Source organism: Microchirus variegatus (genome assembly GCF_963457635.1).
Source record: "Microchirus variegatus genome assembly, chromosome: 3".
Classification (NCBI taxonomy): Eukaryota; Metazoa; Chordata; class Actinopteri; order Pleuronectiformes; family Soleidae; genus Microchirus; species Microchirus variegatus.
Window position 1 is genome coordinate 23,466,112 of NC_139804.1, and position 25,481 is coordinate 23,491,592.

Below are 25,481 nucleotides of genomic sequence, written 5' to 3' on the forward strand. Positions count from 1 at the left end.
AAACTATTATTTGTGCTAATGTTGTTTGGCTAAGATCTTAACATAAAGGTAGATAGATGTTGATTAAAATGCAGCCATATTCTACTAATATAGCTACTTTAAAGCTCCAGTGTGCAACTGCTTTCACCAAAACAGTGCTAGTTCCACTACCCTGAATGTAATGGACATTTGTATTGAAGTCACAAATACCCCAGCTTGGAAGGCAGATTTAAAGTAAATTGTGGTTTCTTTAAAATGTATCTTCTTTTCAGATGTGTATTTAGGTATGCCAATAATCCAGGTAATAAGGGATGACTTTGTTTAAAATAGCAGAAGATGTTTTGAGGGGGCATTAAGATGATGTTTCAAAGTAATGGAAATAATGCATTTTTTCTGCAGTGTCTGCATAGGCCATAACTGTCTGGGTTTACTGCAGACACACTGTAAACCCAGACAGTTGTATATTTTAATCTATTTTGTCCAAGTGACTTGTAAGGCCACATTTGAAAATAAAGTCAATTGATCAATCAAGTCATATCATCATCATTGCAATTTTGAACAATGTTGTCGCATTTCCCTAAAATAATCCATCCATCACTCTATTAAACCACCAGCTTCACTGCTTCTCTTTTTGGAAAAGATAACTACATAGAAATAAATAAAACATTGGACAACAGTGAGACAAAGCATAGCCAACTTTTTAGAATGATTAAATAAATAAATAAATACTGATATAAATTCATCAGTGAGTGAAAACACTGCGATAAAAATATGCATCAGCCTTTGAGCCACATTCCAAGTTGATTATTATCCTATGTTGTTCACGTTTTTAAGACTGTGGGCATATTATAAAATTATGACATTTAAAGATGAAGTAAGTAATTTATAGTGACATCTAGAGGAGAGGCTGAAATGTACAACAAAGACCTGCTTCTCCCTTCCCTGAGCGCAACGGTATCCGCAGCTGGTCAAATGTTGTCCTTGTTGTCTTTCTCCGTGTCAGCAGATGAGGTTCGTGAGGCGAGGGAGAGGGCGAGCTACCGCGGCCGTAGCAGACGAAGCGGAGAGAGAGGAGGCGGGACTTCCGCTACAAGTAAAGCGACTTGATTTGTTCTTTCGCGTTTGTCCTTACAGGCTCCAGTAGAAACTTGGCGTCTCGCTGCTAACAGTGGCTATGCAAACGCGGCCCGCGACCATGTTACTTTACATGACTTTTTGAAACACTACGAAAATTAAACACAAACTATTATAAAGCGACTAGACAATGCAGGAGCACATAATATGTATAAAAAAAGTGGATTTTGGGTTATATAAACCCATAAATACTACACAGTGTCCCTTTAATGAAGGCAAAATAATCATTTTTTACCACAAACATGTATACAGAAGTGTTCTTCAAATACTCAAATATTTGATTGATTTCTGATAAAATAGCAAATGACATTTCAACATGCATAGTTCTACATCATGCAGTGATGTGTTATATTACAAATATTACACCACTTAGAATAACATGTCAACATGGTAACTTGAATAATCTCTCACTGTGTGAAAACAATTACAAAAGTGTTTGGGACATGCCTTAGTGTACAGTCCATATAAATGATGATGATGATGATGATGAGGTAAATAATTTATTCAACCACTGAGATTTGATGTCCTTCACTATTTGTCCATAAGTCCATAAGCTCTGTTTCAACAATGAGATGAAGAACCACGTGTCTGCTATAATGTCCAAATACGTCTTGCCAAAGCTTTTGATGCAAGATATAGGACTGACATTGGATATTAAGACAATGGCTTTTAAATGTAATCGGTCATTACTAATCAGCATACATGCATAGATTTTGTTCTTCAGTAGGTTTTTAGATTTCCAAAATGCCAGACTCAGACTGTTCACTAGGCAGCTCCTCTTTCCAGGAGGGCTTCTAGTGAGCTTTAGTCACTGCGTATATGCTTTTAATTTTGACTGTGAAAGTGCCTCAACACAAAGAGCAAGGATGTTTTTTTTTTTCTTCTAAAATGTGTTTTCTGGGCTTCGCGGCTCTGTCAGTGACCCTTTTCCCTTTGGCTGTTGTTTGTTTTGGGGCTTTTAATCTAAGGTCATACTGTGACCACTGTCGAAATGCCACACATCTCAAAAGTTTGGCTGTCACCCAGGCTCTGAGTGAGACTAAGTTTAACACATACTTTTTTATAGAACACCTTTCACAGGCTCACCGCTCGCTGAGTGCTTTACAAAGTGATATCAAGAAAAGGGAAACCTTAAATACCCTCTTCGAGCAAGAAGCCTGTGCAAGTGTACTTTACAATTTTACTGAAAAGACTTGGACTTATTGGAGTAGCACCAAGCATACAGACATTACGGGCCAAATGTACTTAAACTTCCACTGTTTAACAATTAGTGTCACAGAGGACTCATCTACTCAAGTGTTCCTGGGAACTATGGTGGCCTTTACTTACCAGAAAATATGTCACTCTTTAGCAACTCTCTCCACTCTTCCTCTCTCCCATCCTCTGCGTCATTTGCTCCTTCTTCTTTGCTGGTCATTTTTCTTCATTTACATAAGCCTCTGCCTCAAAATGCTTGCGCTAGGGCTGGTTTTTCAGTTTGGGCTACTGTATAAAGATGACGGTGCAAGGTGGCAACCTCCCGAATGCAAAGCCATAGTGTAAAGTGCATATAAAGGGCTTATAAGGCCATGTATTCCAAACAAGTGTTTTCATTTTAAAGCAGTCTATCAGGGAAAAGGAAAACGTGCTAAAAGTTTATGTATTTAAAGGCTTTTTTTGTACATTTCAAAGTTGCTCTCTTTACATCATATCAACTCAATATTCATTCCGCCATGAAAAGGTTTTGCTGTTTCTGTTGAACCATTCTCAAAGAATCCACTGAATCTCAAACGGATAACATCTCTATGGAGCATCTTTCAGTGGAGCGTCTCTCTTTTGCCAGCCCTGATGCACTGAGACAGCCGAGTGTTTGCTCCTAGTGTACTGGTGTTGTTAATGGATCATGTAGACATACCACAGTGATGTATCAGGTCTCTGCTGGGTTCCTTGAAATGTGGTACATTTACTCCAAAAAAAAGTCCAAGATTCATTTTTTTTTTTTTTAGGTATATGCACAACAGTTCTGCAAGTATGCCATTTTTGGGGCTTGTGATAAGTCAAACATTTTGATTATGTTGCTGTGCATGATCTTCACCCCGGGAGACATAAAACAACTGACTTGGATTCAGTATTTTCCTTAAACACCTTCATTTAAACCATGAATATGTCTCTGTGATTGGAAAGCTATTTTTTTCCTCTATGTTAAGATTATGTTTGTCAATACGTGAGTCTCTTTATCTGCTCCTACACTGTCTTGGGAAGAGTACACCACATATTCTGACTGACTCCTAATTTCCCTTATGTGGTGATGGAACCTGCTGTGTGTGTGTGTGAGACCCATGTTGAAGAGAGGTCAATTCTGACATGTAACTATATAATAGCTCAGCAGGAAGAATACTGTACATACAACCATTCTGCATGCCACAGGAAAGATCTTTTGAATACACACATTGAATGGCATGTTCCAGATACAAAAGAATCACACTATTTTTATATTGTTGGAACAATACGACATAAAACCCCAGCATGTCGATGTCACCTCTATAGCAGAGATAAAATATTTCACTTGTATTCAGTTCATGTCTATATGCAACAGTTGGTCGAGAATATAACCGTGTTTCTGCATGCCAGATAAGTTAAAATACTTAATAATGACATGAATTTAGCAGATTAAGTCGGCATGAGAGCTGCTGCCTGGCTTTCTTACTAGCCTGTGTTTTTGAGAGCATTGTACCCACAAGTGCATTCAGTGAGCTCTTATCCACACTGTAGCTACAAACTGGATTGTCTTTGGTTGATGAATTATTATCATTTCATATGAACAAAATTATAAAGAAACGGCTGAATGTTTGGCCTCAGGTCTGTTTGCATTCGTTCATGGAAGAAGTGAAATGAAGAAAACGGGCAGTGTGAGCTTTTTTAATGAGAACTTTGTGATAAGAAGAGACACTCAATTTTGTAGTGCAATATCAACAGTCCCCGGGCCACAAAGGAAACTACACATTTGTATAATTTCATGCCTCTTTATGACTTGCAATCAGATCATTATGTGTACAGTATGTGTGTCTATATCTGCCTGAATATGTGTGCATGGGTTTGCACAAGCACAAGTTCACTACCTGTCTTTGTTGTGTGCTAGAGAGAGATGGAATGTATTGCATTTATAAACGGCTTAACACATTAGTTAATTAGAGTGGTCATTTTTGTGTATTTTCCAGATACTAACTGTTAGTGAAAGAAGACCAAAAAGACGACAAACCTTTTTTTTACCAGTGCCATTGATTTAATTTACTGTGGAAAGAAGAAATTAAATGCACAGGCAGGATTCTAAAAAAAATATTCAATATATATTATATTATATTGTTTGTATGTATGTGACAGTGAGGACGACAGGGAGAGGGATGGGTTTATATAGTGCATGCTTGATAAGTTTTGTCACGTCTTTTATTATTAAAGCTCACATAGAGTGGTCCAGTTGCACATATATGTTAGTTATGGAGGTCTACTTACATACATTAACTTGTTTTTATGGTCAAAAACCTCCTAGTTACTGTAAATGAGCCGATAGAAATCGCTCCTTACTGACGCTCTCCTCAGCTGCGGTGTTTCAGAATGAAATCTCACCCCCAGAAGACAGACTGTGTTGTGATTGGCCAGCCAGCGTAGAGCCTTCCCAACTGTCTTGTGATTGGCCAATACCCGGAAGTGACATAATTAGCACTCTGGAACAGTGGATGCACTGCTTCTCGGTCCCACTCGGACAGCATTGTCCAGTTGGTGGTACACTCTTGATTTTTGGTGAAAAGAGATGAGGAGAAAAGATGTAACTATGGAAAGTTATTCGAGTTTATATGAGGAAGTCACCTGAAGCTGCACATTGGCGCTGAAAGAATACATGACATACAAGGGTGATTCCCTGGGGGAGAAATTGCTGATACTGGAATAGAATAATATGGAATGCTAAGCTGATGCTGACCCCTTGTTGAAATGTGAAGTGCCTCTTGTAAGTATGACCAAGGCCTAAGGTTCACTTTCATATTTCCACCTCGGTTTTCTCTGGTTTGACAGAGAACTCATTGGCTCATCAGAGGCAGAACACTGATGAATGACAGTTCTAGGTTGATCCATTAACACTCTCCCCAGGCCTAATTACCTAATCTCCTTCTAGTAACATGCAATACTCTGTATTTTGAATGCAATCATGCCGGAACAGCACCTGCATTGCTCCTGTATTTACATTCCCCTCCCTCTGGGGCCTCTGGTGGAGCACACCTGTATGCAAAAAGAAAAAAATGTTTTAGATCCATTTATTTCTCAGTGAGATTTGGCACTGGCACAGGAGCTGAAAAAACAGCAGCGGTGGCAGCAGATGCATTCCTGTCATGCCATGACGCCCGGTGTCATTTTTGGCAAAGTCTTTGGGATAAAGAAAGACGGCATAAAGCTTTAAATCAAATTGGTCACACATCCTTGCCAATCACTGTGGACAACCTATGCAGGCTCACAACCAAGGTGAAGCTGCTGTTACGTGTCACGGTGAGCAATCGCTCTGTGTTCTAAAATGGAAATGAAACTGTTACACACCCACAGCTATTGAGGAAGGGATTTGCGTGGGCCGAGGTGCAACTATACTCGATTGCCACTGTGGGAGAAGCGTTAGCTTTGCCCTTCTTCAAAGTGAGATTTACAAAAAGGAAATGCTTGGCAAGGTTTATTCAAACGAAGCTTCTGATGGTGGGAAGACAAAAGGTACTTCACACCATCCTCCCTGGGGCACATGTACTCCAAAGCTCCACTTCTCTGCTTCACTCCTTATTCTAAGTACATGTTCCCCCTAGAGTGCACTGTCTCCCCTGTTCAATCTTTTAAATTCATTTTTTTTTGTTCATTCTCTCTCTACCTACCCATAGTGTTCTCACTTGTATTCTCCGTGTACACCCTGCTGTTTCACTTGCTCTGCGTCTGCAACTCCCTCCCCTTCTCTGTCTTGTACTTACACCTTTAAGTTTCTCTCTTTTACCTCCTTGCTCTCCCCTCTCTCAGCTTTGTCTCTCTCTCTCTCTATCTGTCTCCAGCCACGTATTGACTGGCTCAGAGCGAAAACCCTCTATTAACAGAAGCCGAGGCCAGATGGCAGCTTTGAGATGGATCACATCAACTCTGAAGGTCTCTGTGGGTTCTAGACTTCTTTTTTCCCCCCAGGCATCTGAAAAATAACTTGCACTTGCACCATTTCACCTATAAACTCTGTTACTTAAATTACAAATTTCTTATCAGCCCTGGAAAGATCAGAAAAGGAAAATGTACCTAAATGTAATCTTCCTGTCACTGTTGTGTTAGTGATTCTAAAATACTGACTGATAAAAAATAATATTTTACCGTTTCTGTGGCTTATTGAGTTCAACTCTATTCAGAGATCCAAGATTATTTCCTAAATTTTGTTTTCACCACACATTTGTTATCAATTATGTTGTGTAGCTTCATCAAGAGCTGTCAAACTGTGAAGGCCTTATTAACATACAGACTTCAAATTCCCAGGTGACACGCTTTATTCCCAAAGGACATTTGTGGTTGTAGCATGAAACAATGTGCTATTAAACGTGGGTATATGACACATTTCCACATCGGATGTTGGCATAGTGTAAGATTAAGTCAAGTTTGTAATCAGTGTGGACTCTCAATGCAGTGTGTGACTGTTATTTTAATATTGTTTGTAGTTTTCACTCTGTTAAACTGCTATACATCTGGATTGGATTGGATAATTGTTATTGGATCATACTATCGGCACAACCGATATGATTCTGTTTCATCTTATTTTAGTTAGTGACCAGACTTCAGGTGACATAATTACAAGCATTCGCATGAATTCATTGTGCCGTTATGCACGGGGGCTGTGTCTGTGAGCAGTGAGGGGGAAACCCACAGCTGTAAACACCTGATAATGTGTGTGACATCGTAAGCACAGCCAGACGAGCTCATGCCCTCTGAGAGCCAAAAGGAGGAGACGGAACATTATTCAGCACTTCTTTCGAAAATCTGAGTATGAAATACTTATGTTTGGCAAGTGGGCTATTCGTAAAGAGAACACTGATTGAATTTTTTTTATTTCTCTGTTTGTTTTTACATTTTCATTTAATATCAGTGTGTCATTTATGTCATAAATTAACTGTTTCTGTCGGGAGGTGAAAACACACAACCCCCTCTCTCAGCTTGTGGTTGCCTGGCTCTGTATACTGTAGCTGGCTCCAGGCTGGTTTGTGTGGCTGTGCATTGGCGCACAATTCCTAATCTGATTTAAAAAGTAATAATCGTCTATCGTGCAAATGACATCTTAACGAGCCGATTTGGCAGGTTTTCTCTAATATTATGAGAGAAGCAATGCTTCTCTGCCTCCTTCAGACCCTCATCAGCATCGCCTCAGTCTGGGTCAGTGCTGGTGTTTGGCTGGAGCACATCAACACACTTTTTGGTGGTGATTTTGAGTTTCAACCATTTATTACTTCCAGGTAGTACAGAGAATTGAGTTCGAACAATATGCTTTAATGTTCGATGATGTGTGCGATAAAATGAATCCATTAAATATTAAAAACTCCACTGGACTTTATTTGTCAACCACCACTGTTGCGTTTGGACTTCCCTTGATCCCTGCTTTTCAAAATCACCTTGTTCTTTTGAAATTCCAAAGCAGCGTCGCTTACTGTTTTTTCAGCTTCTGATGCATATTCAGCGTCTCAGTGCCATAAACTCAAGGGGTTACGTCTGTCTAGTGGTGGAATACTCTAATTCTGTTCATTTTATCTGCTGCATTTATCAAAGCCTGATCGGGCGTCCATCGGGATTGGGTGACATACTCACGTGACACGCTTAAGACCTAGTGTAGCTGAATCTGCACCTGCACCCGTTTCTCAGTTTGATAAATGAGGGTCAATGTGTCTCCCAAGAGCAAAGGAGCAGGTACAACATATCCATGGGGAAAATAATCATGCCGTTTGTCTAATAAGGCATAGCCAGACTATACACTTTGGTCACTTCATGAGATGAGTGTGAAATTCCCCATTAAGTAATGTGGAGCTCACATTAAGTGGCCCTCCCAAGGCATAGCATCTGCAGTAGGGATGACTAACTCACTTAATTCAAAGTTCCTCTGAAGTTTCCTTCGCAAATCAAAGGCTTTGTGTGTGTGTGTGTGCCACACTGCCCGTTTGTCCAGTCTGTGTCTGTAATCTGTGAATATCAAAAATGAGTGCACCAGTGCACAGAGGAGTTAAAGCTGACTGAAGCTGAGCTGGTGGCCTGCCCTCAATACCAAAACAAGCCCATCTACTGTACCTCCTGCTTTGTGAATCTGATTTGGCTGCCGAGCAAACTCCCCTCTCCTATTTCTCTATCTTTTTGCCATGATAAGGCTTTATTCTGCCTTTTTTTTCATCCTCTTCTGTCGTTTCTTTACTGCCGAGAAACAAGTTCATTGTGATTCGGAATGTAGTTCCACGGCTCAGTGGGTCCTGTTTGAAATTAGATTTGAGAGTGAGCACGAGAGAGAGAGAGAGAGACCATATCTCCCCCCCCCCCCCCCCGCCCCACGTCTTGATGAATAAAAGATGGTGGCACCAGCCTCTTATAAACAACAACAGAGCATAATTAGTTCAGTTCTTTTATTTTAGTAACACAATATGTGACATTTCCTTTGTGTGACTGATTGCACAGTGCACATCCTGCCTGCTTTACATGTTGTGTGGGATTCCTCTTGTATATCAACAATGCAGTGGGAATAATATTTATCATCTATGCAAATATATGCACTGACATACATTTTGGTGTCATCTCATATTCCTATAGTTTTCTGTTTTGATATGATCCTTCTCTACCAACAACAATTGTAATCATGATAATTATTCACTCAATTTGCAGCAATGCACACCCTTATTCATGATATTTCAAATCCAAGTTCAAGCAAAGAATTTACCATTTACAGTAGAAAAAAAAATAGAAGTGCAATGAAATTGATTATGTCATCACTTGAAATACTAGGTAAAGTCAGAAGACTTTAACACTTTGCTGTTAATGTTTTAATAATTGTCACATACTTTTTTTCTGTTTAATTTCCTGCAAATGTACCTTTAATTGGCACTAAAACTTAAAGCATCTTATTTAATTGTATATTTAATTGCTTATTTAATTGCGGGTTGTTAATTGGCCGTTTAATATTTGCTTGTGGTTCAGCTTCATCAGTGTTTTCTGTTCCACGTTCACAATGAGTCCACAAAGTAAAAAAAAAAAAGTCAGTATAATTACAATGTGCACATCTTACAGTGATAGACAACCTGATTGGCATTACAAAGACTTTGGTGAGACAGTTAAGTTATTTTGAACACCATAGGACGTGTGAAACAATGCTGAAAACTGACTCAGGTCTGTGTCATTGTCTGTGTTGCTCAGCAGTCTTTTGTCTGTACTGTTGACTATGGTCCTTTCTAATGGTATTTCTGATATCCCCCAAACACCCTGAGAGAGGCCATTTTAATCTCTTGCATTGACTTTCCATTCATTTGGACACCCTACCCAAGGCCTTATCCCTAACCTTAACCTTACACTAACACAACACTAACCAAGTTTTGGTCTCCATTGGGACTTCTGGTCCTGACAAGGTCAGTGTTTATGCCAGAACATGTTCTAAATAATACAAGACACACACACAGTGCACCTTTTTAAGCTTTAGTTCCACACTGCCAACCCCTCTCCATGCTTCAGAGTCCAAAGTCTTTAGCCCCAGGAACTGCCTCAGGGTCTGAGCAGTGGTGAGGGCAGACACATGGTAGCTGAATCAAAAAATGATTATGGAGAACATATGCATATTAATGTCTGTGCATGTGTGTTTGTCTGTTTTTGATTCTTTTCAGATACCTTGCTGCCCCTCTCGCCTTCCAAACCCCTTCTTCCTACTCTGTAATTTCCAACCTTTTTCCTGTTCTTGCTCATCAGACTCCCATGAGAACACTAAGTGGAATCAATGACCAGCCTACGTGCTGGTCTGCCTCACACAGAGGTCCTGACATGTCACTCAGCACATGCATAATCCACCGTACTGACGTACGACTTATCACCCTCAGACACCTGCCAGAGAAAAAAATGTCAAATGTTCCGTTTTCTCATATAGTGGTGGGAAGTTTTCTTACAGTTCTTAGTCCAAATTTAGACCTTTCAAATACATTCAGAAAACAGTTTCACTGTTCAGACAATACAGTTTTTGTTCATACAATTATAATTTCATATTATAGACCAGTAAGCAGTGACGAATAAGACGAATACAATTGCACATCCTGACATTTTACAGTGTGAAAATTCTTTCTCTTTAGAGAGGGACACACTTTACTGAAAAAGCCAAACTCCTCAGAAATATCACTATATATACCAGTCTAGACAGCAGAGAGAGAATGTCTCATTTCATCCTCCACAAACTGAAAAGAGAACATAAAGATACCATTCTTCTTCATCACAGGACAAACCCAAAACTGACATAGAGAAAGAAACTCAAACGTAATGTGCAAAATAAAAGAGATACTGAAACAGACATATTGATACATTGCTTGTAAACCAACTGAAATAAAAACAACGGGATAGGCAGGTTCCACTCATGGAGAAGCAGGAAGTTGTTGTATTATGACACTATGCCCAGAAATAATGTCAGTATCAGTGGAGGGCTTCCTGAAATGACCAAACTGTGAGCTTTCTGCTTTCTATTTCTGTGATGGGGCAGCTGCATATTATTCTGTCGTGCTGTGGAGAATACCTTCGCTTCCTTGCCAATTTGAAAACAGTTCATCCAGACGAGGCAGTGGGAGGTTCACAGAAATCAGTTCACATCTGTTTAGCTCCAATTTCCCCACAGTTATAGTGGGAAGTTGCATCACTCTTCTTAGTGATGCTCATTTTTATCAAGCAGTGTAGCACGAACGTGGATAGCACTCCCAAAAAACAAAGGACAGATGGTAGAGGCAGCGTTTTTGTTGTTGGGGTTTGATGGGAAGTTCCAGTGTTGCACATTGGAGATACAGGTGCCATGCAATGTCCTTAATAGTGGAAATGAGAGTGGAAGGAAAGCATTCTTGAGATTCTGAGATTCTTGAGATTTTGAGATTCTTAGAATGTGACCAATGCATTGACATCAAGACTCAAGACTTCCAGGATCAGAATAATAACCTATTTTGCATTATAAACAGGCATAAAAGCTGGTGTGTCTTGGGGTATGTATCGCTTAAGACATACGAGTTGTATAAAACATATCAATATCTCTAAATTGGATCGCAGTACTCTTGCCTTTTTGCCAGAAGAACGGAGTTCATGACCCGGTTGGAACAAGGGCCTTTCTGTGTGGAGTTTGCATTTTCTCTGTGTGTGTGTCGGTTTCTTCGGGTTCTCTGGTTTCCTCCCGCAGTCCAAAAACATGCAGATTTGGGGATTAGGCAAATGTAACATACTGGCGACCTGTCCAGGGTGTACCCCACATTTTGCCCTATGTCAGCTGGAATCGGTTGAAATCTGCTCCAATTCACACTCAAAATGAGGGTCCACTCTGCATGCATACTCAGTCTCATTCCAATCCAATCCATAGTGGAGATTTCTTGCCAGGATTTTGCTCTCATTTGTATATACTTGTGTTCTTGGGGTGTGGGTATGACCAGACCTCCTCACATAACCTCCTCGAGCAAACATCTGTGGGTCCAGTTTTCAGAGAAAGAAGAGACACTTTCTTGTCTCAAAACAAGTGTGCACCACTAGCTCTCCTTAGAGGTATTCATTACATTACACTACATTTTTTTAATTTGCACAGTTGGCACTTAAACTCTGTACAGACTCAAACTGCACAAACTTAGGCCTAAAAGTCAGTATAGTTAATGAGGAAATGAATGACTATTTCACTGTTGCAGCCCCCTCCCCCCTCCAAAAAAATGTCCTTTGTTTTATAACACAAGGGTATATTTTTTTAATGATAAAAAACATGCCAGTAAATATAGACTACTTTTAAAAGGCGGTATGTTGGGTGGGTGGAATGAAGAGACAATAACACTGTAAATTACGTTGTAAGCCACCTTGTTATTTCTTTATGTGTGTATGAACAACTATACAATGAAGTATTGGTATAGGAATAAATAGCAAAGAAAATCATGCATATATAAAACTTGAATACTGCAGCGTTGGGGTCACTGACCTTTATTTTTTAAGTTGAGGCATACTCGCATTCCCAACATCTACTCACAAATACGTAAACACAGAAAGCACAGACGTAGAAAAAGAAATTAGACTACATCGGAGAGCCAAACGAGAATGAAACAACAGAATGAAGGACATATTGTGAGACAAGTTGTGACAATGTGACAGTAGTAACTGGTCACGAACAATGAAGTTGTTCTGAAATGCAATGTCCTCTGTGCGCAGCTTTATGTCCTTGCTTCTATACACTGCTCTGATCGACAGCTTTGGTGCTTGATAACAATTCATAACATGGGCAGTTGTGCAAAGACAACTGTGAGAGGACAGGCCTATGGGCAGCATGACACATGATAGCCTTGAAATAGCCAAGGCTTTGTTTGCCTAGCAGAGACCCACCCACTGCTACCCCCCACCTATCGCGTCAGCCCCATCCCTCTTTCTGTCTCTCCATATACTGGGCATCAACAAGTGATCTTTCTGGAACCATACATGGGATGGCCATAATGAATAGCCAGAGTGGCACCACATGGTAGAGTGAGAGGCATACTTCACTGATGGGGGGGGATATGACAGACAAAGGAGAAAGACTACCACTGGGTGAGATGGGGAAAGAGAGGGAGGCAGTTGGGTAAAGATTGGTGTGGTAATATGTGGAGAAAGAGGTCAAAGGGGAGGTTGAAGATTCACGAGGGGCATGTGTATGTGCCTGTATGTGTTTACTTTATAAGAGAGAGTCTCCTGACACATTGGACTGACTTGTATTAGTTAAGACTGCGGCCAGTCACTGGACAATTTTCAGTATAGTGTTTTAATGGGGAAGAAGCCTTTTTGAACTATTGAAGTCCATGACCTGAAACCTGGGTATGTTTTGGATTGACAAAAACAAGGAAGACTTCAGCATATATCATGCGGTGCAGGACATTGTCTGAAACAGACTGCCACTGTCAAATCATATCCCTTAATCTTTTTTCCCCTCTGCCCAGCCCCTTTCTTTCTCTCAAAATCTAGGGCATTCCTTTTTATCATCAATGTGTCCCCTGGTCTCTGTGGTATGCAGAGACACAATGCCAAAATGAAACACCATAGTTAGTCTCTTTCTTTTCACCGGTATCATTGGGTGCACACATATTGCCTGGAGATAAGTGGTGAGATTTGGTTCCCTATGCCTTTTCCATTCATCCACACAAGCCATTTATAATGTACAAAGAAAAAAAAAGTGAAATGAGATGAAAAGATTTTACAACGTTATCACTGTCATTACACTGGTGTATTTCTAGCTAAATGAAAACACATTTACAAGGAGTGGATACAAACACAGAGACTGTTGTCTGTTCTCATGTTCATTAGAACAGATCTGTCCTTTAGAAAATCTAAACCATTAGTGATGTCACTGGATTTGTTTTGTTTGCCTCTAAAGAGAAAATCTCCATTAAGAATGTATAAAATATAATTGAATGAAAAATTCAACGTTATTGGGACCTTGCATTTCTAGTTTGATGATATACCCTGGAGAAATACAATAATGCATCAAGCAACTATGATGCGATATTGTCTTTCCTGATCATTTCCATTGCCCATTGGCTTTTCCGACTGTCGTTTTTGTAATGACAGTCTCATACCACACCATTTGGCTTATGAGCCATTGTGCTGTTTTCCTAATGCCCCTGAAAGTAACAAACATAACTTTACTTCAATGCTGTCAGATTCTCTCTAATGGATCTGATTCCGATCTTTACAGTGAAGGCTGTATCTCCTCAGTGCATATCCCCCTGTTGTGCAGGCATATGAATAAAGCTTTATGGGATGCAGTTTGGACCTAAAACAAAAACAATGAAAGGTTTCAGAGATGGCCACTAGGTGGTGCAGAAATGCTGTGCTTGCTCCTGTTCTATGGACCCCTATGGACTTCCTTAAATGGGGCTGACTGTGTTGTTGTTGAAGGAGTTTGGCAGACAGAAAGCAAGAGTTACAGTCCCAGGTTTAATTGTGTTTTGAAGAAATAAACAGCCATAATGACATAGGAAATGCAATAAAGCTATAATGGGCTCCAGAAATCCCAGTTTAAACACTGAACAGCAGAGCACTTAGCAGCCCACTGTTTGGTACCAGTGGTAAAATGAAGATAATAACTGATGGAGCTTACTCTTCTATTCACCTATGTTTAGAATTAGTCTTCTGATCTATTATTCACTATGCTGATTCTTCCATTGGCAGATTGTTTGCATAAACCAACAGCATCATTAAATAAAGTAAGATAATTGATTACTGTTGCTGCAGCACACATTGTTTTTGCAAAATATTAACAACGGAAGCTTTTACCTTGACCTCCACTTGTTATTCCTCCCCCATTAAATCAGTTTCAGGCACATAGAAGAGGAGATATTGACCTAGCAAAAACATTCAGATCGATAGTTGGAAGGTGCACCTATAATTGTATACACTGATCCTACACAGCATGGTAAAACTAAGAAATACAGAACTTCAAGCAGAAAACTCAGCTCACATCTATGTGAGAGACGGAAAAGCAGATTGCATCTGGCAGAAGGCTATGATCTATAAAAAGGAGCTGAGGAAGGGAGAGACAAATCTGACTCTGCAGAAGCAAACACACATATTATTGGTCTTAAGCACTAAACCACAGCTACAGCTGAGTATCAGAAATATTTAATTGTCCGCTCCTTCCTGGCAGTGCCTCCCAGATTAGTTGGGATGTTTCTCCGTGGTCCAACACATAGTGGCATGATAACTGCCAGTGGAAAATTAATTAGTGAAAGAGACAAGGTTACAGACACATAATGAAAGTTATTGGCCATGTCACTTCATCATTTCCCTGGTCCCCCTATTACTTTCCATCAGGGTAGTCAGGTGTAAAATGGGGGTTTCTTATGATGCAAGGAGGAATGTGCCACCACACCATCATCACCAACCCCTCCCACCCTACTCTCCCAGGGGGTTTGCACATGGTTGATCAAGGCACTTAGACTAATGTGGTTGGTGCTAGGTGATGAGGAGGGATTGGGAGTGTTAACCCACCATTTTACATGATAACAGCACATTAGAGGATCATTCTATCAAATGACAGCCTTCCAAAACGGCTCAAAATGGCATTCACCTATTTAACATAATGTATATTCTGGGGCTTGAAAAGGTACATCTGCCCTTGATTGTAAAGCACTTAATGCAGAAAGACACGCAATGTGCTTTTATTGCCAACTTTGCTTTTTCCATTGAGGAAAAAAGAAGACACTAAAGATGGTTGAAATGACAGTGTTTCTGCTTGTTCCTAGAGTACATATATGTATATGATGAGAGTGTATTAACCTTAAAACCTTCAATCCAGAAACAGATGTGAGAATTGTGAAAATAATTAGTTGCTTATCATAAGTATTACAGCAGACTGTGGGACTGAATTTACACTGGATGTGTGCAGAGCAGAATGTCACACTTTTTACTTCGGCACACGTTGACAGCGTCCACACTGCCTGGATTAGACATGCATCTCAGTGCCTACCCTAGGCTGTCAGGGAAAATTTGAGGTTGAGTTCATGTAAGGTTTGATTTAAATGTATATTTAGTATTTTTTTAACTGCAGATAACTTTACTACAGGTTTGAATGTGTCGGCATTTGGGTTAGTTGATTTTCATAGTCTAAAATCGACTCAACAGCGCTGTTTTCTGACCAGGCAGCGGCTGCAAATGCCATTCGCCGTTGCGTTCTATTACAGAGCAAAGGCACAGCCCTCCTCTGCCTTTCTGTCTCATCGGCGTGTATGGGCGTGTATAGTTTCCCGTATAGTTAAAATGTACGTCAAAAAGGAGATCGCAACGCTGCCTAATGACGTTACTGTACTATGTTTGTGCTGCATTTACGCGTTCACATTTGCTTTCGTGAATTGTCAACACACCGTCACGCCCTCTTGCTGTTTTGCATCCAGCGATTTAGTGAGAGGTGTAATGATGGCTCTACAAGAGAGGCTTAAACTAGGGCTGTAACGATATGCGTATTGAAATCGAAATCGCGATGCTCAGAGCCACGAACCTGTCTCGTGGCGTGAGAAGGCAGAATCGCGAAATGCCCTTTCTAACTCCCAGTCATTTTACTTGACGCACTCTCTCTCTTTAACACACACACGCACGCACACACACAAGATTGTAGTACTGTTATAGTACAGTACTACAATCTTGATATTCTCAAATTGCATGGTGCACTGTCTGCAATGTATGGAATACTAATTTAGTGTGTCTACGTCTTGTTCTGTGACTGCCTGCCTACCCTACCCTAGAGCTCACCGCATGTCACTGGTTGGAGATCGTAGTTTCTCGCCTATTTTTCAGCCGAGCCACACGGAACTCATAGCACAAAAAGGCACTTTCAACATATATTATTGATTTCTGTCTCATATGTCGCGTACACATCACATCCTGTTCCTGTTTCAAAGGTAAAGCACTCTAAGGTTTTAGTTTCTTAAAACCGTTTATTTTTTTCTTTCGTTTTATTGTGAAATGTGTGCAGGGCTCATGGATTTAACCTATGGCTAAAGCAGTGCACATGTGTGAACACCATGGGTGCTTCATGTATCCTATGTCTGCTTTTGGTGTGTTGGTTGGGCATGTCCTTGGTGTAGTACACAACAAGTTTGTAAACAAGAATGTTTTGCAACGCAACCAGCTATCTAAGCAAACTTATCAATAAACGGTGAACACAAATCTGGCCGAAGTCCTTGACCACCTAATCCAATCATTTATGCAGTCCCACCAACAGTTGTGTGTATTGAAGTTAACAAGCATTTTTTGGAAAGTCGGCTAAATTACATTATGCTGTTCATCATCATCATTCATTGGCTATTATTAATTAACACATTCTCACCAGTGGTGGTAAGCTACTTGTAGCCACAGCTGCTCTGGAGCAGACAGACAGAAGCGTGGCTGCCAATGTGCGCCAAACCACCCCTCCGTCCACCACCACAATCATTCATATACATTCATTGCATGTGTTTTCGAATTGTGGGAGGAAGCCGGAGAAAACCCACGCGCACACAGAGGGAGAACATGCAAACTCCTTGCATAAAGGCTCTTGTTCCAACTGGGGCACAAAGTTGTTCCAACTGGGGTTTGAACCCAGGAACTGGGTTTCCTTCTTGCTGCAAAGGCGAGAGTGCTAACCACTACACCAACCGTAAACCGTGTGGTCTTTAAAGGCTCGTGATTTGTACAGTGTGTGCCCCGCCTATTATGTCAGCCCTGTGACCCTCATGTGGATGATTAAAGTGGTAGAAAATGGATAGAGTTTGTAATTTAAATTGTTCACACTGCACAGTGCATCTGTAGTAGAGCTTCTTCTGGCTAAACTCCTTTGAGGCCACAAACGAACACAACTGATATGGGTAGCCTATCCTCACAAAGCAGTTCGTTTGTTCATCTTTCATTCAGCATTGCTAAATTAAAATTTGTTTGACAGAATACACAATGAAAGAATGGGGTAATGAGGGCCTGATTGCATCCTCGACTGAACTAATGAGTCTTCTTTTTGTGCTGGGTATGCATCAACTGGCTTCATTTTGCCTTGTGTTCCGCCCCGTCTGTAGTGTCGATGTTCGCTGAAACACTGACTAAACTGCACCCTTGGGCAAACACAAACTGAGAAGAACGGCACGCACCGCAATCTAAATGTGTGTAGTTTATGTCGAATGTGATCATGGACACAGTGTATATAACTGTTATTCTCTCTTTGATTATAGTAATCATATCCTATTATTTATCTATTAATTAAAGGGAGAACATATGAAGTATAGTTGTAAAGAGGTCCACTTGGCAAGTGACTGTTTTCCAAAGACAAACAATGGTGGTTCTTGTGCAGAACACTAACATAAATCCACAGTCTGTCACTCTGTGTTTTCTGTGCTCAAATGGCTGTCTTTGATGTGAAACATGTCAAAAACGTGGTAAGACTAATACCGGCCTTTTGATTAAGCAATGGAGAAAACAATCTGCAATAACTGAAGTAGAACAGATAAAGGGAGACGGAAACAAAGACCTTTGAATATTGCCATGAATGCACTTTCTAGAAAATGGCTGTGTGGGCAAATAATAAAGTTTCGGAACTACTGTGTGTCATACTTGTACTTGTTTTGTTATTGCTGTTTTTTTTTTACCCTTCCGTTTAAGATAGGCTACATCCATCACATGAACATCTCAGACATCAGCACGGCTCTCCAAATCAATGGTTCATTGACTGCCCCAGCAGCAGACATGGACACACGTCTGTCTCCCTGACAGTTACAAAAAAGAAACAGGAATACAAATTGGGCTTCACTGTCTGGCTGAGAGGGCAAGAAAATACATCACTGACAATCATGACACAAATCCATCTCTGATTCCTGAAAACCCCCTTTCTATTGTTACCCCCTGTCCCCCCCCATCCTTGTGCTTACTATCTGTCGATATAGACATGCTTGGAATAGTCATTTTGTTTGGCTGTCTCTAGACAGGTTGGAGCCTTGGTGTTTTAGAGGACATTTTGAGAGTGGGAGAAGGATTGAGGCAGAAGCCTGTCGTGGCTTTTTTGTTTATTGATTGCAGATGTGTTGAGGGCTTGATTGATTTACACTTTTGAGATCATCACAATAATCTCTTGGCCCTGGGACTACAAACGGCGCAGGTAGGCAGCTGGTAATGACATGAAAAACTGTGAAGCAGCTGAGTTAAAACTTTGGTTTGCTGTATGCCAATGGTTAGCTCAGCTCTCATCTGAAGCAGCAGTGCTGCCTAATACTTAATGAGACCTTTGAGAAACTTCAAGTAAACACTAACTTAAATGAATAGCTGATTCGTGTGCACACACAACCGCTTGCAGCTCCAGTCTCATCCAATCAGTGCTCACCGACTGTGTGCACAAACTAGTTCCGTAGAGGAACAGACTCCAAGTCCAATTATTTGTCAACTTCACATGCTCTTTCAATTGCATCCAGTTACAAATGAAAACAAAAGTGCCCGATTCACAGGACTTTAGCTGGGTTTTAAAAACTGTCCAACTACAAAGGATTTACATCCACAAATCATCAATAAATCTTTCCATCTCTCCCTTTTGAGGTCCCACACTTGTTTTTGATCCCGTTCTCAACTCGTTGGGAAGTTGGACAGCCCTTAAAAACATCAGTTTCAGTCCCTTCTCTTCTTATTAGAAATATTTCAACAGCTTCTCTCACCCTCATCAGTATGACTTCCCAGGGTGGAACCTTGAATCTGCCAAAAGACAGAAGTCATTGAAGAGATTGCTGCTAGGCCCGCAGGCGGCTGACCAGGCAGGCTAACAAGTAACTAGATGGACACCTAAAAGAGTTTGTCAAAATGAAGCTGGTGTTCTGGGGCTCAAAATGGAAAAGGCAGCCTGAAAACAAGGCTACATGGGACCTCGGCTATTTCTCTGTGTTCTGCAGATGAAGAAAGAATCTCTGATCAAGCACAGCAGGGGAAGATGGCAGACTGGGAGGCCAGAGGGGATTTATGCCTCTGTTAGTGTGTGTCTGCTGTTGGATATCTGTGTGTGCATGCATTTGTGGGTATGTCTGTGTGTAGAAGTCATTGGATTTAGCTGTTTTCTGGGGGGCAACTTTCTCAAGAAGATGCTGTCTGCCTTTGCAGAACCTGCAGAGTCCAAGAAATATTTTAACAAAAGGGAAAACAGGAAACCGCACTTATTTTTGCTGCTTCTATAATGCAGAGCACTTGTGTCAGCTGATTTATTATGTTAGAGCTGGCCAATAAAAAAAAGCAACAACTATCCCAATATAATATTCTGAATTGTAGTATCACAAAAGTCCGTTTAACAATAATTTAAGACAGATTTAAAACAGAATCCATCCTGGATTGGTCTGTTTTGACCGTTCGAGATCAGATCTGGCAGTTCAGCACTGTATTTAAATACTCAATGATGTCATGTCTGTTCATGAGAACAAAATAGTTACTTTTGAGTTTTTCCTCAGATTTGTGAAATGTTTATATGTGTGAATGTGTGTTTCTGCCCAAGGATGACAGATTTTTAACAAAAATGTCAAGCTTGAAAAATAATTCTTGTTAAATAGCTGTAACAGCTTTCACTGACACATTTTCTTATTCTGAATACCCTCTGAGAAAATATTGAGCTGTTAAAATACCATCATTATGACTAACATTGAAATACAGTGAGTTAAGTTCAGTGGCTGCCAAGTTCAGTTACGGACATTTCACTGTAGGGAGGTCAAGGGTTTGATTTCTGGCTCCGCTAGTCTACATACCCATGTGTCCCTGGGCAAGACACTGAACCTCATGTTGCTGCTGATGCCAGAACCTGTTCCAGCAGTGTGAATAGCAAAACTGTAGTTTAAAGCAACTTTGATTGGTCATTGAGACTATAGAAACGTCTCAATGGTTTCAATTACCCACTGATATCTGTTCACAAGTCTGATAATACAGTTGTGTCCACAGTCAATGCTTGAGTGTGTCCAAACTCACAGAAAGAATTAATGTGGTGATCATTGTGTTGATGAGTGTTAGAACTGTGATTGTGATCAATACGAATAAATTAGGGCAACGACTCATTGATCAGTGACTAAACGATTAAACATTAATTGTCAGCCAAATTGAAAATTGAAAAAATGTTTTTAACTGAAACAAGTTTTCAGATTTTTCACTTTCCTAAATATGAACATTTTCTGGTTCATTTCCATGAAACAGAAATCATTGAATTTCAATCATTTTGGATTGTAGTTAAAAAAAAAACTAAAAAGATATTTGAGGAACACATTATCACTTCACCTCACTGAGTGGGAGTAAAGTATTGTCACTTCACCCCACTTTTTAGTGGCGCCTTATTTTGAAGTTTGGTATCAACAGTTTTCAACATTTTTGAAAATTTCATTGACCAAACTAATGAATCCAGAAAATAATCGGCATTTTAATCATTAGTTGTGTTACAGAGAGTGGGTGAGATGACCGGGTGAGATGACCAATGATGGAAGTCAGCAGTGTGCCAGGTCTGAAACATAGTAATGTCTTGAGGTAGTGTATCTGGTCCAGATGCCTGGCCCCTTAGTTTCTAGTCAGGTCTAATTTGTGTCTTATCCTAAGCTGTTTATATTGTATGTATTTATATTTATATACACCCGGCCTGGTTATATGTGAGAAGTGAAACTTAAAGTTGGCTGAAGATTAAAATTTTCTCTCACAAGTTGCAACCCTGAAATATATGTATGGGCACTGAGAAGTGTACAAATACTGTGAAATTGCAGCAGCCAGGGGTATCAGTTGAGGAGGTGGTCTGAGGTGGAAGAGTAAAGGCGCCGCGCCTCCTTATCTTCTTCTTCTTCTTCTTCTTTTTCCCATATGCTTCACATACTGGTGCGAATGAAATTGGAGTGAGACACTATAGCAAAAGATGCCGTTCCATGCTCACGGTCAAGATCCTTCAGCTCCAGTGTGTGCACATGCCTTGGTATAGCAACATATATCTCTCATATTCCTCCACTAAATAGAAACAAACCACAGTTTGAGCATCATGACCTACATTGTGAGATTCTGCTTGATTTTAATCATCCAACAAGTCGGCTGAGTGAATCAACTCGGCTCTATACCATCATTCTGCATGCGAAAGCATGAAAACGATATGACCTTCTGCTTTGAACAGGCAAGAAAAAAGAAAACAGGTGTCACCTCAAACCTACTCTAAGTCAAAGGATCAGCAGAAAGGGAGCCATAAAATTGGCAGGGGCATAATTACTGCAATTTGTTGGAAGAATAAGAAAATACTGTAGGTGTACTGGTAAAGTGCCAGCTGTATAACTGTAAGAGTTTAAGTGATGGAAAAAAAATATATCGTTTCTTAGAGTTCTATTGCAGTTCAACGTTCTGCATTCATAGCTGTAAACACACAATCAAACCTTCTCATTCGCAACCCATGCTGATGGAACGTAAACCCCAGGCAGAAAACAGAGTGACAGGTCTGAATGTTGCACCATATGACTTTAAAATGACTTTGATTTAGTGCTGTACTGTGTGTGAAATGCAGCTGAAGTATGTCAGGAATGAAATATCCATTTTCTTCTTTTTTCTGACATGGGGAAAAAATATACTGTACAAAAGTCTTCAGCCACCATCATGATTGTTGTTTTAGCAATAATGACCATACAGTGTAATTATTTCTCAGTCACGTAATGACAACACATGGGAAACTTGCATGCAGTTTTATAATACTTTAAAGTGTTTACTGTGACCTATACCCTTACACTGCAACAAAAGCATAACATTGGAGCTCTAAAAGCAGGAGTGGAACCCATATTTTATTCGTGTTTTTCCTGCTAATTCATGTTTAAAAATATCTGCTATGAAAAAGGTCCATTATGCCATGTTTATTCAAGACATGCTTGAGTATTTAATACATGTTGTATGGGTAAATCTCACTGGCTCGCTAATGTATAAAACCAACTCTCAGTCACATCATTCAAATCCAAATGTCAAGGATCAAAGAATTTAACAACGACAAAAACTTTGCACAGTATCGTGTTCTATCATCCTTCAACTTCTCAAATGACTTCTCCCATCGTCTGCTGTTGCGTGATCAGTCTGTGCTAATGCTCAGCGTCAACGCTGCGGGTCTCAGTCGGTGTTCTGTCAGGTGGAAAAAACATACTTCCCTTAGGTGAGACATCACTGCATTCTCCTGCCTCTCACGCATCAGGAATACAATCTGATATCTGTCATGGCTGCTACAAGTACAACATGCTGGCTGTACTCTTGCAGCTACTAGACTGCCAATATGCATTAACTATTACCAAACTATAAAAAATTAAATATCTGGGTGAGACACCACATTGCTTGATTAAAACTTTATAACCAGCCACCTTGAAAAGTTTCCCAAACAATTAATTGTGTGGGTATTATTGCTGGCTGGCGCTGTATAAAACATGATAAAGTGGGAGACTTAATTAAAAAAAAAAAAAAAAAAAAAAGTCATTGTTCTCTTGCCTTTTTCAGAATTTGAGTTTTCAAATGAATGTGTCACAGTTTCTACTCCTCTCTTTCCATGGCTGTCCTTTCCTTTATTTAGTCTCACGTCTCATTCACACACTCGCACGCAAACACACACTGTCCTACATTAATGTGCCACCTCATGGCACCTTGTGGATCTAGCAGTGAGTCTGTTTGTGTGAACATTTTTTTTTGCTGCCATTATAAATTTTAATCCCTGCAATCTCTTTCAGTCCCGCATACCTAATTTTTTTTCTTCCCCAAGCAGAGAAGTTGAAAAATTAATTTCCGTTCTCTGCAGTAGACCGGGATCCAAATGAGAGAGGCTGCTGAGCCTTGTCAGTGAGGAGGAGATGAACACCTCCGTGGCAGGTGCTGTGACTCTCCTTTCTTCCTTGCTCCATCACATGCCCTTGCTTACAGTTATTTTCAGCAGACGTAGCCCGCATGTTTTATGGAGTAACACTGCATCAGCATAGTGTCTGAAACAGGCTTTTTTATTGCACCTGACCTCTACCTTTGCCTGACACGCTCCGTTCAAGGCTGCAACCCGCATTTACATATCAACAGACAGAGGTAGCACAATGAGTACTTCATGCATAAAAAGGTCCCTCCACACTCAGCAGACCTTGTTGTAACATAACTTATCCCAAGCTCTTTAGCCACACGAAAAAGCTCTTTCCTACTGCTAAACTCTTACATGAGTTGAGATTGTTGGTTGGTTGGTTGGTCAGAGAGAGCTCCCTTTGGAGAAGTGGTAATCGAGGTATGTACACTCTCTAGATACACACACACACACATAATGAATCACACACTTACACGTGGACTTGTGCCTGTACTTTGGCAATGCAGGCACAGCATGATACACACAGGTGAAGTGTGGTTAAAAACAACACATACATTCACACAATGGACTGTTTTTTGTTTTTTTTGCAGCATCCACTACCACCACGCTTGCTCACTTTAGTAAATGAGGTCAACTACACGTCTAGAAACAACAATGTAAAACATGTGAATACAAAGAAAAATACTTTTTCTCAAATGCAAATATTTAATTTCTCTTTAAACTTCTCGTGTATTGTCGTCGGTGTGTTTAGGGGCAAAGCGTTGTGTGGGTGGCTGTGGGAAAAAAAGGAAACTGATGATCCTATTTCACATCCCTTAGAATTTTAATGATGAGCTTAGTGTGTGTGTGTGTGTGCATGTATGTGTGTGTGTGCTATTCACGAGGCTGAGGAACAGAACAGGAGTGTAATTTTCTGCACTCACTGAGCCAGGCATTCTTCAGGACAAAGGGACTACTGGGGACAAGGTTGAACAGGAGTAATGAGGGAACAGCACCCACACACAACCCCAACCCCTCATCTTCTCCATGTACACTCGCACACACGCACACACACACACACACACACACACACACACACACACACACACACACACACACACACACACACACACACACACACACACACACACACACACACTCACAGGACTTACTCCACCCTGCCGCCTCATGGCTGCCTGTTCTCCCAAATCCCTCTCTATTCCCAAATTGCTTGTCAAAAGGACAAAATTAGAAAACAAAACTATGTGGCCGACAAACAAGATTACATGCTGTTTGCACCTGGCCGCGGCAATTAAAGCACTGATGATAAGTGAGGATGGCCTCCTAATGTGGTGTCTCGAGGCATATCAGCGTTTTCACAACAAGATTATGCCCCACGTGCCATTGTGGTAGCACTGCCAGCCGCACTGCCTGTCATTCTTTGGGCCTTTGTGCTGCCTCTTTTATTGTGTCATGAGTGCGTCTGGGATGTGCTACATTGAGATATCCATAATTAAAACTGAGGCAGCAGATACAAGTGACACTCCTCTGATTTGGATTTGAAGAGTTACTGAGCTGAGCCAACACAGAAGTAAACCAAAATAAACTCTTCTTGTTTTGCGGGGAGAGCAAAAAAATACGTGCGAGTCGAAACACATTTCATATTTTCCGCTACACAAATTACAAATGTGTTTAAATAGACCGAACACATCACTGGAGGCAAATATCAGAGTTCAAATATGCACCTTAAACTAAGTTTAAACACCTTTCATTTGATTGTCTGTGTCTTCTGTTTGAGTAGTGGTGTCTGGGGCATCTACTTTTAAGTCCTTATGTTCGGCAGCTTAAGCTC